The sequence below is a fragment of the Pteropus medius genome, unplaced genomic scaffold (assembly GCF_902729225.1).
Source record: "Pteropus medius unplaced genomic scaffold, Ma_sr-lr_union100, whole genome shotgun sequence".
NCBI lineage: Eukaryota > Metazoa > Chordata > Mammalia > Chiroptera > Pteropodidae > Pteropus > Pteropus medius.
The window spans coordinates 11,950,483-11,964,134 of record NW_024349225.1 but is presented as its reverse complement, the minus strand read 5'-3'; the positions used below and the strand labels follow the sequence as shown (position 1 = coordinate 11,964,134).

General features: G+C 43.6%; 1 long non-coding RNA gene across 1 annotated transcript; it reads left to right on the top strand.

Annotated features, from left to right (window-relative positions):
• The first annotated feature begins 1,346 nt into the window (after window positions 1-1,346).
• LOC120617666 (uncharacterized) lies at window positions 1,347-12,182 on the top strand. The gene is made up of 5 exons (XR_005656995.1): window positions 1,347-1,828; window positions 2,143-2,195; window positions 5,212-5,516; window positions 6,331-6,437; window positions 11,228-12,182. It is a non-coding gene; the product is annotated as an uncharacterized LOC120617666 (long non-coding RNA).
• Window positions 12,183-13,652: the final 1,470 nt, after the last annotated feature.

Sequence of the window (13,652 nt, the reverse complement as noted above, 5' to 3'; positions counted from 1 at the left end):
CCGTAGGGCTATAGTGTCAGAAATATCCCCTTTCAGGCGGAGCCTGCATACCACACAGAGCCATCTGTAAACCAGGCCTGTCCTCTCTTTGTCATCATAGTTAAGTCCCCGTGAGGCCACAGGTACAGCCTGGGAGACGGAAGGCATTGTAGCGGGAGTGGGGACCGTAGGCATTCGGGCCACTTCTTGATGTAACTTACTCGTGCCTTCAGGGCCTGCCCGGGTCCAATCTCACATATACCACTTCCATTTGATGACTCAACACTGCTGTGCACATCCAAATTTTTGGCTTGGTGGGTCAGATAACACCCAGTTCATGATGGGCAGCTGAGGCCACATGGTAACTCGATGGCCCGTGATTAAACATTCAGTCTCTGCGAAGGCCCAGTGGCAGGCCAAGAGCCGTTCCTCAGAAGGAGAGGAGTTATCTGCAGAGCTTTGTTCCAATGTCTACATTGTGATTTAGTCACAGGTGACTGTCAAAGGCTCCGAACAGACACTTCAAGCCATTGACACTTCAAGCACCACTGGATCTGCTGGATCATATGACCGAACTGGTAGAGCAGCTGGCGCTGCAGCCCAGATCTGCTGCAGAGTCTTCTCTTGGTCTGGGCTCATCTCAAAACTAGAAGCATTTCAGGGCACTCAGCAAATGGATTGGAGGAGCACCCCCAAATGAGGAACGTGTTGCTTTCAAAATCCAAAGACGCCCACTAGGCGTTGTGCCTCTTTTGAGCCGCAGGAGGGCCAGACGTGACAACTTATGTCTCACCTTAGAATGGACATCTTAACATGTTCCCCGCCTCTGGACCCCTAAGATTTTCACCACGGTCAAAGGCCCATGACTTTTCGTCAGATTTATTTCCCATCCTCTGATGCTCAAATGTCTTACCGATAAGTCTAGAGTAGTTACTATTTCTCACTCACTTGGTCCAATCAGCATAATGTCATCAATGCGAAAGGCCAGTGTACAGTCTCGTTGAAGGGAAAGGTGATCTAGATACCTGTGAAGTAAATTATGACGTGTGGCAGGAGAGTCGATATATTTCTGACACCAAATACCCCATTCCCCTCCCAGCACAGCGCGAATGCCCACAGAGTATCGCCAGCCAGGAAAGCTACACCGAGCTTCTGATTGGGGTTTCATTATGTAGGCAGGGTTGATTAAATCATGGCCCATGCAGTTGAATTCACTCTCCAGCCCCAACCTCCCCTCCCTAGATGTCAGGATGAGCTCACTGTGACTCAAAGCTCCAACTCTTTTATCATATGGTTGGTCTTTATGATAAGACCGGCCTCTCATCCTGAGTCATTTCCTTAGCATAAACTCTCAGGGCTCACCACAAACGACAAAGACGCTTTCATTACTGGAGAAATTCTAAGGATTTAGAGGCTACTTTCAGGAACCAAGAACAAAGGCCAGCCGGATGGTTCATTGTCGTGGCATAGACACAGGAACGAGGCTTCCCAGAACGTGGGATTATTACACTTTCTCTTCCATCCAGGAAAACTCTATGGCAGATCAAACCAGAATGGGGGGCAGCGCTCTAACCTGGCCCCTGGTTTCGTTGACAACATGACGCTTTTAGTAGGTCCGTAGTATTCCAACATCCGGATCCAGCATAACTGACTTAACAATCTTCCTCCCGACGGGTGTTTGAATGGTTTTCTGCTTCCTTCTATTTTAGACGCCATTTTGATGTCTGAGGGTACGTATTCTCGAGCTGCTCTGCTCAGGAGACACGAGAGGCCCTGGAGACACAGCGATGTACCAGGACTTTCTGCTCATACACATTGTGGGCCACGGTGCAAAACAAACCAACATCAGGTGACAGTAATGCACGATCAGAACTATGGTTTCTTTGGGGACACATGGCAGGAACATCTAGTCTAGGGTGGTAATTATCTCTCTCTCTCTCTCTCTCTCTTTCTTCTTTTTTTTTTTTTTTTTTTTTTTTTTTTTTTTTTGCTTATCTCCCCCTAAAAAGAAGTTTTAAAAATTATGTTCTCTCCCCTCACACACGTTTCGGTCGATATCTAAAATTGTCCTCATGTTTAACTAGTTGGAAATTACATAATCCCCAACACATTGTAAATATCAGTATTTTCAAACAACAAGGCAACTCTTTTATGTTTATACAGTGGATGGAATAGAAACTTGCTTCTCGCCGTCATCCATCGCTTAAAAGACGTGAGTAAGTACTACCCCGAGAGTCAGAAATTTTCCATCGGTTCTTTCTCTCCTTGAGATCGTATATTCGTTCCATTTTCCCCACAAAACTTTATCCGAAATTAGTTTATATTTGAAACACTTTTAATTATTATCCTACCATATTTCCCACTGATAAAATATATCAGTTGAAATTTCTTTTTATTTCCAGTAACTAAGATTGTAATTATTTAAAGTTTCTTCTGGATTAAATTCTCCTTAAAATTAGTAGTAGTATACAATTGATCAAGGAATATGGAGAAACAAAATTTTAGCGAAAGTGTATGTTTTGATGAGGTGAATGGAGCTTTCGAAATCATCGGATGAATAATACTTTATGCTAAAATAAGACGAGATCCAGCATGTTCTTTATTCTCATTTTAGTTTTTATAAACTAAACCAAGAAATCTTACTTATATAAATATATAGGAATTGGAGGAGATCTACAATAGCAATGTACTCAATTCTTTGGACTTTTTTTGAGTTACATCTAGAAATCAGATAATAAGCTATCATCGAAAATTATATTTAACATGCATCACCTGACAACTCGATTTGATCCTATTATAACTTTGTTGAAATCAAAAAAAAAAAATGGAAACCACCTAACTCACTAAAGAATTTGTTACCGAACAATTACAGTTACTCACTTTCTCAATTTCTGGGAAGTAAACCAAAAAAAAAAAAAAAACACATTTACCAGTTCTTAACAAATGATTATTAGTTGTAGCTATTACTCTCTTCATTTTTAATGAGTGAATCGCTTTAGTTTTTTCTTTTTTATTTCCGATTACGGTTGAAATTCAGTATCATCTTGTGTAAGGTTCAGGTACACAGCACCGTAGTTCGACAGCTGTGCAATTTATGGCGAGCTCCTCTTTCTGGAGAGGCACTTCCTCTATTTTGAGACCTAGAGCGGGGGTGGCCTTCAGCGTGGTACCACTGGAGGCAAGTGTGGGACTTTCAGATGCCTGCATCCAACAAGTCACCGTGTACAGGCTGGCCAGGGAGGTGGCAGCATCAGAAAGGGAGGCGTCTTTTCCCTTCAGCAGAGACCAGTTCCCAGAGCCACTGAGATGAGTCACCGTCCTTGCCGCATGGCTGTGAGCAGCCACTATTCCTGGCAGCCTAGGCGATCGGTACCTCGGTCCTAAAGGGAGAATCGAGCACTACGTGACAGTTAATTTTATGTGTGCCGCAGGGTACCGGTATCTCTGGTTGTGTCAATGAGGTGTGTCAGATGAGATCAGCATTTGAATCCAGGGAAAGCAAACTGCCCTCCCCAGCGCGGACGGGCATCGTCCAATCCTTGGAGAAGCCTGAATCGAACAAAAGGCGAAGGGAGGAAGGAGGAATTAGCTCCTTTCTTCCTGCCTCGCTGTCTGAACTGGGACATCTCATCTCATCTGCCCTAAGACTGGGAGTTACACCACCAGCCACCCTGGGCCTCAGGCCTTAGGACTCCAATGAATTACACCACCAGCTCTCCTGGGCCTCCAGCCTGCAGGTGGCAGGTCGTGAGACGTCTCAGCCTCCATAATCTTATAAGCCAATTCCTCGTGATAAATCATATATATATATAGAGAGAGAGAGAGTATATATCATATAGTAATCATATATATATAATATATAACTTTACGTAATATGTATATATCATATTGGTTCTCTAAAGAACCTTGATTAATATACACTGTAAATTGTTTGTGTTATATTTAAATATAAACATTTAACATTACGTACTTTCTACTCAATCTTGAAGCCACAGATTTGGCAGAGGCCATTTATGCAAAACATCCGCCACGTAAACGAACAAAGTAGGTCTTCGCTGCCCAATCGGACATTATTGTTTCATTTTAAAAAGCGTATTAATACTCATCCCTATAACGACCAGCCCCTTGATGAATGAGAATTCTGAGAAAGAGAAAGCAAAAGGAGGTACTGAAACTCGCCCTGGCTTTTATTGAATGCGGTGAGGTCGGCCGCCCCAGTCCTTCCTAAAGTTCTGCTGTTCGCACGTGACCCTCTGTCAGGGTCCCTCAGGGTCACCGCATCCAGTGACATTAGCTAGCGGAGCAAAGAGGGACAAGTTGCGTGAAAATTGTCATTATTCCACTGGCGCATTCTACAATAGAGTTAAATTCAAAACATCGCGACACAAGGCAAAATATCTCATGCTATGACATGCTTTGCCTTTAATGGAAATATATGTAAAGCAGAGGAAGCGAAAATCAATTGATCGATCGATTGATTAATTGATTGATTTAATTAATTAAACCTTGTGGTGCCTTGACCAAAGGAGACTTCTCTTGATACCAATATTTCAAACAGTCCCTTCATTTAGAGCCCCAGAAGTTTTACTCACACACACGCACACACGCACACGCACACGCACACGCACACGCACACGAATCCCTCAGGGTAATGCGGCATAGTGAAATTCAAGCATGGGTGAGAAGTAAGACATAGTGAAATTCAAGCATGGGTGAGAAGAAGGCCAATTGTGAAAAGAGGCTGAGGAAGGCGTCCGGGACACTTCTACGCCCAGGTGGTGAGATGTCACAGGTTAATTTTAAGAAAGAATACATTTGGAAGTTGAGGGTCTAGCAGTGTGATTCTTTTTAAAACTATCTGCGACCACACATCCCCAAGACAGTCTTTACTTATCCTCTGGGGTACGCATGCCCAGTTTATTGACTACTGACCCAGCAAGAAGGCAAGTTAGCTGGGATGTACAGAATAAAATGGAATTGGCCAGATCAAGGACACAGGGGAAGTCCTGACAGGCTTCCTTTTAAGATCAGAAACAAGAGATGCGGTGTCCGTGTGAACACGCTGTATTGGTGGTTACAGAAGTAGACAGGAACTTTTTGATAGAAGCTGCTTTTTCAGTTCCATCAGCCATCAATCCCTGACACCAGCATGTGATAATGTGTTCTTCTTCCTACTGGAATGACTGCTCACTCTTTCTGTCCTTCCGGACCCTTCCTTTCCACTCTTCAAAGGACACCTCATATCCAACCACACGACTTCCTTTTTCACATCTGAAGATTTTGGAACGGGTTCCAATGTGCGGAGGCGGGGGATTTCCCCGCACTACCAGGCAGTTCTCCAGCACCGATTCAACTCATTTCTGATGCCATCTACCAGGAGATAGCTTCAGATCCCACAGGGTAAGGGGTCAGTCCCACTCTCTCCCCGACTTCAAGCACCAGTCACAAGTCCCGGTCGTCACCTCTGCTTCTGACCAACTGGCTATAGATGGGAGGTTTCGATTACCCCTCCTTGGTGGCTCACAGAATTCAGAGAAGTAAGTATTTGGTATTTTCTCCTAGTACTTTCGGAACTACATCTTCTGCCTGTATATCTTTAATTCTTCTAGAATATATTCTTTATGAATACATTCATTAATTCTATAGTAATATAATTAGATATTAAAGCTCTATTACTTATGAGTGTGTTATTCGTTATTTATGGAGTGAAATAAGGGTTAAAACCTATTTTCCCCCAATGGTTAATTAGTCGTTTCGACAACTTCCTTTGGTCGGAATGCCACCTTTTTGTCGTGTACTACGTTCTCACGTGAGCATGCCTCGTTTTACGATGCTTGCCTTTCATGCGCTTCACAAATATTGTGTTTTCATCAACATCGAGGTGAGACCCTCCACCAGCAAAAGGACGGCAACTTGCTGAAGGCTCAGAGGACGGATAGCATTTTTAGCAATAACGTCTTTTTACGTTAAGGTATATACATTGTTTTTCAGACATAATGCTGTCGCACACTTAATAGACTGTAGTGTAAACATAACTTTTAATTGCACTGGGAAACCAAAAACTGTGTAACTCACTTTCTTGCAATCTTTACTTTATTGTGGCGGTCTGAAACTGAACCCTCAGTATCTCCAAGGTTTGAAGTTTTAAGTTTTCTGTTTAGTTCTGCATGCCGGTACCTGTATTCGTTTTCATTTTAGTTTTTAAAATCTGATAGTTCGACTCTGTTTCTTATTTTCATCCTTCCTTATTTTTGAATCTTTTGTTGTTTCTAATTTTCAAATTAAGGAACTGTGTTCCTTATTTTCAAATCTTTCTCGACTATTCTTCACTATTTATTCCTTCCCATGCAGATCGACACTGTCAAGTTAAAAAAATTTCCGGTGCAGTATCAACTTTATAAAGTAATATACAGAGAACGTGACATCTTCGCGATTGAGATCACCTAATCGGACACATGGTAGGTTTTTGTCACATAGTCATTGTTATAAAAATCAGGTGTAGAATAGAACTTGGACTTGATCTCCCTTATTAGCAGGGCCACGCCCATGCTGCAAACACAGGGGGATTTCTGGGATGAGATATCCCGATGCGGCTTTCCCAGGAGACGTTACGGTTTATGAAACCATCAGTAACTGATAAAAACATACCTTTTCTGTAACACGGCATTTCAGCGATGAATAGGAAAAAGGCACTGTGCGCTTTCCCCTCAAATTTGTACAGCACGTGTGGCAAATGCGGATTCCTACTCCACATACCAGTAGGTCCATCCAGTAATGAAAACACGTACAATACCTGCGAGATTGTACATGTAATAATAATTGCTCACCCACATCATGGGACATTGATCTAATTAGTGGGGTTTTGTATTAGTCATCTATTGCTGCATAAAAAATTACAAAACTTAGTGGCTTAAAACAACAAGCATTTCATGAGTTCGCAGTTTCTGTGGGTCAGGAATTACTAGACGGTTCTGGCCAAGGGTCTCTCACGAGATTGCAGTCAAGCTGCCAGCCATCCACAGTCATCTGAAGGCTTGGCCAGGGCTGGAGGGTCTGCTTCCAAGATCACTCGCCAGTCAGTTGTCCCCCAGATTACCAGTATGATAGGAGCTAATTTTCAGAGAGATGGCAGAGCGGGACAAGGAGGGAAAGAGTAGGTGAAGGGGAGGAGGAGTTGATCCTATAAAGAAACTCAGATTTGAACAACGACAGATTTCTACCTGCAATTGTGGACGCCAGAAAAAAAATGGCACAATATCTTTCAAATGCTTAAAGAAAAGAATTATTAGAAAGAAAAGAACTGTTAACCTTGAGTTGTATATCTGACAAAGCTATTCTTCAAGAATGAAGAGGAAGTGAAGATTAAGGGAATCCAGGAGCATTTGTTGCTAACAGTACTAGCCTTAAAAAATGGGAGAAAAAGAAAACTTCACATAGAACGAAAGTGGTAACAGAAGAAGGCTGGGTCCTTCCGACAGGAAGGAAGATCAACTGAATGAGCAAAAATAGCAGCAAACTTAATAGACTGTCTTTCACTCCATGAGGTTCTTTAATCACAAATTTTTGGTTGATACAAATGTTATAACGCCTTCTGATGTGGTGCTAAATGGATGTAGAGGAAACGTTTAAGGCAATTTCACTCAAAAGATGAAGAAGCTAAAGAGACCTCAAATGAAAGTAAGGTGTCTACGCTTCACCGGAAGTCGTACAGCATCAACACCAGGAGGCCGAATGCTACACTCGCAGACAGCAGTACCACTAGGAGAAATGTACAATGGGATATAATCGAAACATTATAAATAAATCAAAACAAAACTGTTTAAAAACGTTCAGTGTATCCCTGGGAAGGCAAGCGACGAAGAGGAACGAGAAACGGAGGAAACAAACAGAAAAGTAATAATAAAATGGCAGACTTTTACCAACTAAAAGAAAAGAGAGCGGCAGAGCAGATTCAGACACGCAATCCAGCCAGACACGACCTATGAGAAATTCACATCGCGCATCACGACATAGATGTGTGTTGACAGTTAAAGGATGGGGAAAGATGCATCGTGTAAATAATGAAAAGGAAAAGCATGAATGGCTCTGTTGAAATCAGGTAAAGTGACTTCAGAGCAAAGAAAAGTACAAAGGACAGAAGGGGACATAACAGAATGACGTTTTGCAGCTATCGTATTTGAAATTGTAAGTGGTAATGATAAAGGTGCAGTTGTAAATACATAATCTCCAAAAATGTAATGAGAAGTCACTTCTCATGTCATCGATGATGTGGCCTTCGGCCCCGTCCGTCAGAACACGACGTTTGCTCTCCCGATTATAAAATCCATTTTTACATATCGATATACATTATGTGCACACAGCTAACTAAGGCGGAACAAAGCAATATTTGCAGGTGTTTATAATTTCTAGTCTAAAAAAGAAATTTCCAAACACATGGTGGAAAATAATAATAATCAAAGGGATGTGGGGAGTAGGTGGAGGGGTAGAGGAACCAAGAATGGGAGAAAGCTGCGGTTTGAGTAAGAGGAAGACACGATCTGGCAGGTTTTCACAGGATCGCAGCGGCTGCCTGCGGAGGACACAGAGCGAGGGGCCGGGCGGGTACGAAGCAGAGCCCCGGCGGATGCTGGCGCAAACGCCCCGTAATGCAGCTGAGGACAATGGCGCCTCCGACCTGGAGGGCCAGACTCCAGATAGACTCTGAAAGTAGGTAATTTTCTTTTCAAAATGAATCATATTGTTGAACACACATTACACAACTAACTCGCTTTTTTTTTCTCTTTCCAAATCAATAGCTGAAGATCTAAGTTATTCATATTAAGAATGCTATGGCCAGATCATAATTTATTCAAGCAGTCTCATTTTGATGAAGAATGAGTTTCCAATTGGGGTCCTTACAAACCACACCATACCCATCTTTGGACTCTTATCCTTATAGGTCGATGTACTCGTTTCTATAGAATGGAGTTCTAGGAGCAAGAAAGCAGAATTAAGAGGTGTATGGATGCGTACTTGCACGAGATATTGTCAGATTACTTTCCCCAATTCCAGTAACTGGTAAACAGAATTCTAAGATGACTGTCCCCTCCCCACCATGTACGCACCCCGTCATAATCCCCAGGACTGTGAATGTTGTAGAGCTCCTGATTATGTTGTATTAGAAGAGATTTTTCCAGGTGGGCCTGACCTAATCACGTGAGCTCTTTATTTTTTTAACCGGTTTAATTATAATTGACATGCAATATTATATTAGCTTCAGGTTTACAACATAGAGATCCAACACTTCTATACTTTACGAAGCGATCGCCACAGTAAGTCTGGTAACCATCTGTTAAGCCAAGAGTTGTCTCCTGCTGATCACAGAAAAGGAAGTCAGAGACCCGAAGCATGAGAAGAATTTGAGGTGCCATTGTTGGCTTAAAGATGGAGAGTGCCACATGGTAAAAGGGGTCGGGGTGTCCACAGTTGCTATGGCTGACAACCATCAAAGAGATAGGGACCTCGGCTCTACGACAGCAAGAAAATGAATTCTGCCAACAACCAGTGAGCGGGAAGGGCCCCAGATGAGAACCGCGGCCCAGCCAACCCAGAAAGATGCTGAGCACAGAAGGCGGCCGCACTCTGACCTACGGACACTGCGAGATAATAAATATCCCTGTGAAGCTGTGAGCCACTAAACGTGGGGTAATGTTATACGACGATACAAAATTAATATGGTTAGAATCTATCCCTCCAACAGCAGTGTACCAGGAACCTCTTCTCTTTATCTTATTACTGGCATCAAAAGTTAACTACATATATTTTCAAATTGACTCAGATAATCTAGAGATGATTTAAGGCGGCGGTCCTCAACCTTTTTGGCACCAGGGACCGGTGCTCCTATGAGACTCTAACGCCTGATGACCTGAGGCGGAGCTGAGGTGGTGACGCTGGCGCTGGGGAGCGGCTACGGATACAGATGATGCTTCGCTCGCTCATCCGCTGCTCACCTCCTGCTGTGCGGCCCAGTTCCTGACAGGCCACAGACTTACCAGTCTGTGTCCCAGGGGTGGAGGACCCCTGATTTAAAGTATACAGGAAGATGTATGTAAGCTATATGCAAATACTATACCATTTTATGTAAGAGACTTAAGCATCCACGAATTTTGGCATCCACGGGGGCAAGGTGCGGGGAGCCTGGAGCCAGTCCTTCACGGGCAGCGAGGGACAACCGCACGGGTTTACAGAATGATGATGCAGATCTGCCCTGTCGCTCCAACCCTGCTGTTCGGTCGGCAGAATTGCTCCTTAGGGAGCCACCTATGAGCTGCAGGCTCCAGAGTCTGTTCCAACTGTCCTCTTTGTCACCCTGCCCTCGTCTCTCCCGCTAACATCCTCAGAGCGTACACAGTTATCCCCAACTTCCCATGACTGGGGAAGAATCTCAAGCACCATGATGGCAGGTCGAACCCCAGTAATCCCACCCAAGGGAAAAGCAAGTCAAGCTGGACGTGAATGGAGATCGGGGGTAGAGGGAGGGAGTCAGAGCCTCCGGGCCCCAGGAATGAGCGGCCGTCTGGTCGGTTACCTCCCTGGTCGGCTCCTGTGACCATCATTAACCTACGGCCTCGACTTGGCAGAGATTTCCTGTTTTATATTTTAAATTTGGCAGGGGTTGGGCGGGGGGGGCATGACTAAATGGTATTGACAAGAAAAACGGCACTTACTTGTGTTTTAGAAAGGAAGATTAAAACAGGCCGTCGGGTGCATCAAAAGCAGAGTCACGGGGAGAACGGGCTCTTCTCTGGCCCATTTCAACCCCAAAACCAGGCTCCTGGGGCCCTCGGCCTCCACGGGGCACTCGGCACTGCTGCTCCATCTTCTGCGGCCGATGGTAAGTGTGACATCTAACTGTGACACTGTGATAGAGCCCTGACTTCCGAAGGCAGCATCTCTCTCCTTTTCATACGAGGACACGCAATTATAGTCCCGAAAAAAGAAGAGCTCTAATTCTCCAGAACCAGTCAGCTACGATAATAATGCTGGAAGGCCACCAGTTAGAGCGAAACCTCTTCCTCGAACCCATTCGACCGGAGCAGAACTCTGCCCGCGGCGAGAAAGGAAAGCAGCACGTAGTGTTACGGTATTCACCTTCCCACCGTCCACGGAGACGAGACGGAAACCTGCCTGGGTACAGCACATGGGGGAATTTGTAGCAGTAATGATCTGTCATAAATGTAACCACTCTGAATCTCTTCTGTCCAACCAGCTTCTGACGTCCTGACCACGAGGATAAACAGAAAGAGGCCTGAAATAGAGAGCTGACAAAAAGTGGAGCCTGGAACCCGGGAGTCACAGATTGGACCCCTGCCATGACACGTGTAACCATGCTAGCCTATTGTACTTCAGTTTTCAGGGAATGCTCCATTTCTAGGCCTCCTGGGAATTTCGGCGGCAGAAATCAAAAACGAGGAGTGAAAGGTAGTTAGGAGGAAGAGATACTGTCGCCTCCTGTGTAAGCTACTTGGCGTAAGTGAAGACATTAAGTATTTTATAAATCCAGGGAAATTCCAAGAATGATAAATACTAACTATGAATCAGATGCTAAAGATGTTAAAATCTTTGGATATTCACTAATCGTCACAACAATCCTAATGTAGGAGGAGGCAAGAGAATTAGAATGTTAATCAAGCCACAATCAGAGACTGCGGGTGCTGATCAGCCCCATAGCCAGGCCAGGGGGACACCTGCAGAACAAAGGAAGGTTTCTGCTGGGACCGCTGACAGCCCATTCCCCACACCACGAAGGGGCAACAGGAACCGACAGTCATTCCCTATGGTTAAGACCCTGGGGAACCTTAGGATTCAAGGCTGGGAGCTGCCGGCAGGCCTTTCGCTCTATATATTCTTACCTTTTCACACTACATACCCTTCCCCTTCCTCACTGTCTGTCCGTATCAAAGGAAATGGGCTAACCACGTCTTTTAAACAATAACAAACAGGAACTAAAGAATAATATATAAACTGAATTCCCTGAACTCGAGGGCCCCTCTCCCACCGCCACTCACGGTCTTTCCAAGTCTCTCTTGGTCCCTCTCACTCTGAGGAGACCACACTCTGTGGAGTGCGACCCCTTTTCTAATAAACTTTCCTTTTGACTCTAACTTTGGCGAGCGTGTTGAATTCTTTCCACACTTTCCACCAAAGAACCCTCTTCTCCTCTCGGTGCGGGGCGTGGCCTCCCCTCCGGCTCAGGGAAATTCGCCCTGTCCCGCATCAAAGCAAATATTGGTATTGTCCCATTTAACAGATAAAAAATGGAAATTCATGGACGTCACGTACCTTGAGTAACGATACACTGCTCATCCACGACAAAACTGGAACTGAGACCCGGGTCAGCTGGATTCCAAAACTCGTGTTCTTAACCATTGTGTTATACGACCAAGCTCTAAGGAAAGGCGCTTGGCAGAAACAGCAGGGCACGTGAGAGAGGAAGGATTGCACTAGAGGAGGAAGGACCGCACCGAGAATCGCAAGCAGCACAGACACGACTGGAGGTCCGAGTCCTCCTCGTATCAGACCTAAATCCTGGGCCCAGTGAGATTGGCTCATCTCAGAAAAACGTCATCCAAACCCTCTCAGGTAATTTCAGTAGGAGACCCCCCCAAGTCTCATTTTCATTTTCCCTAGCCTTTCCAGACAACCTGAAATTAAGAATATGTCCCTATGTTCTCTCATTACGTGTGTCCAGAGATTTTTGACGGTCCAGAGATGTTTAACTTATCACCAGCACCTTGCACAATGCTCGGTATAGAATAGATGTTCAATGAATTATTTAAACTAATGATTAAATGAATGAATGAATGAATGAATGAATGGATCTATATATCTCTTTTACTCCGTTCCCTGATCCTTCAAAATGATGCATTTCTAAGTAAATATATAGCAATGATAGCATATAAGTTATTAGGAAAGCGAATGGACTTAAAATATTCTAGGTCTTTTATTGTTCTGAAAAGGTAGACTTCAATAAATGTGATGGTAAAGCTTCAAAAGTAATCACTAAAAGTAATGAAAACAAATAGAGGAAACTGGAAGAAAATAAGCAAAAATTCAGTTATTAAAAAGACAAGAAAAAAACATAATAAAGTAGAAGGACAGAAACCAAAGTAAGGTGGTAGGGGAAAAAGAGAGTTATTTTTATGAGAATTATTTTTTTTTAATATGATGGACTAAAGTCAACAATTAAAGGACACATATAGTTCACTTAGATTTTTCAGATTTCAGTTGTATCTTGTTTACAAGAGAACCAGTTATAGGCTATTTATAAGAGAATTGTCTAAGATTGTTGGAAAACCTTGGCCTACAGGCCGAGTTAGACTCACTGCCTGTTTTTTGTAAATGAGGTTTTGCTGGTATACGAACACACCATTTGCTCACATGTTGTCTATGGCTCGTTCACTCTGCAACAGCAGAGCAGAGGTAAATAATTACAGCAGAGACTGTACTTAAGCCTACAAACTTAAAAATATTTACTCCGGCTCTTTATGGAAAAAATTTTTCTGACAACAGGTATAAAAAGACATGGAAAGATTAAAAGGTTCGGTTCATCTAGAAGAAATTTTTTTAAGTTAACTTCTTTGCAACTAACAAAGTAACCTCAGAAAATAACAAAACGATGCCAAGAAAAATTA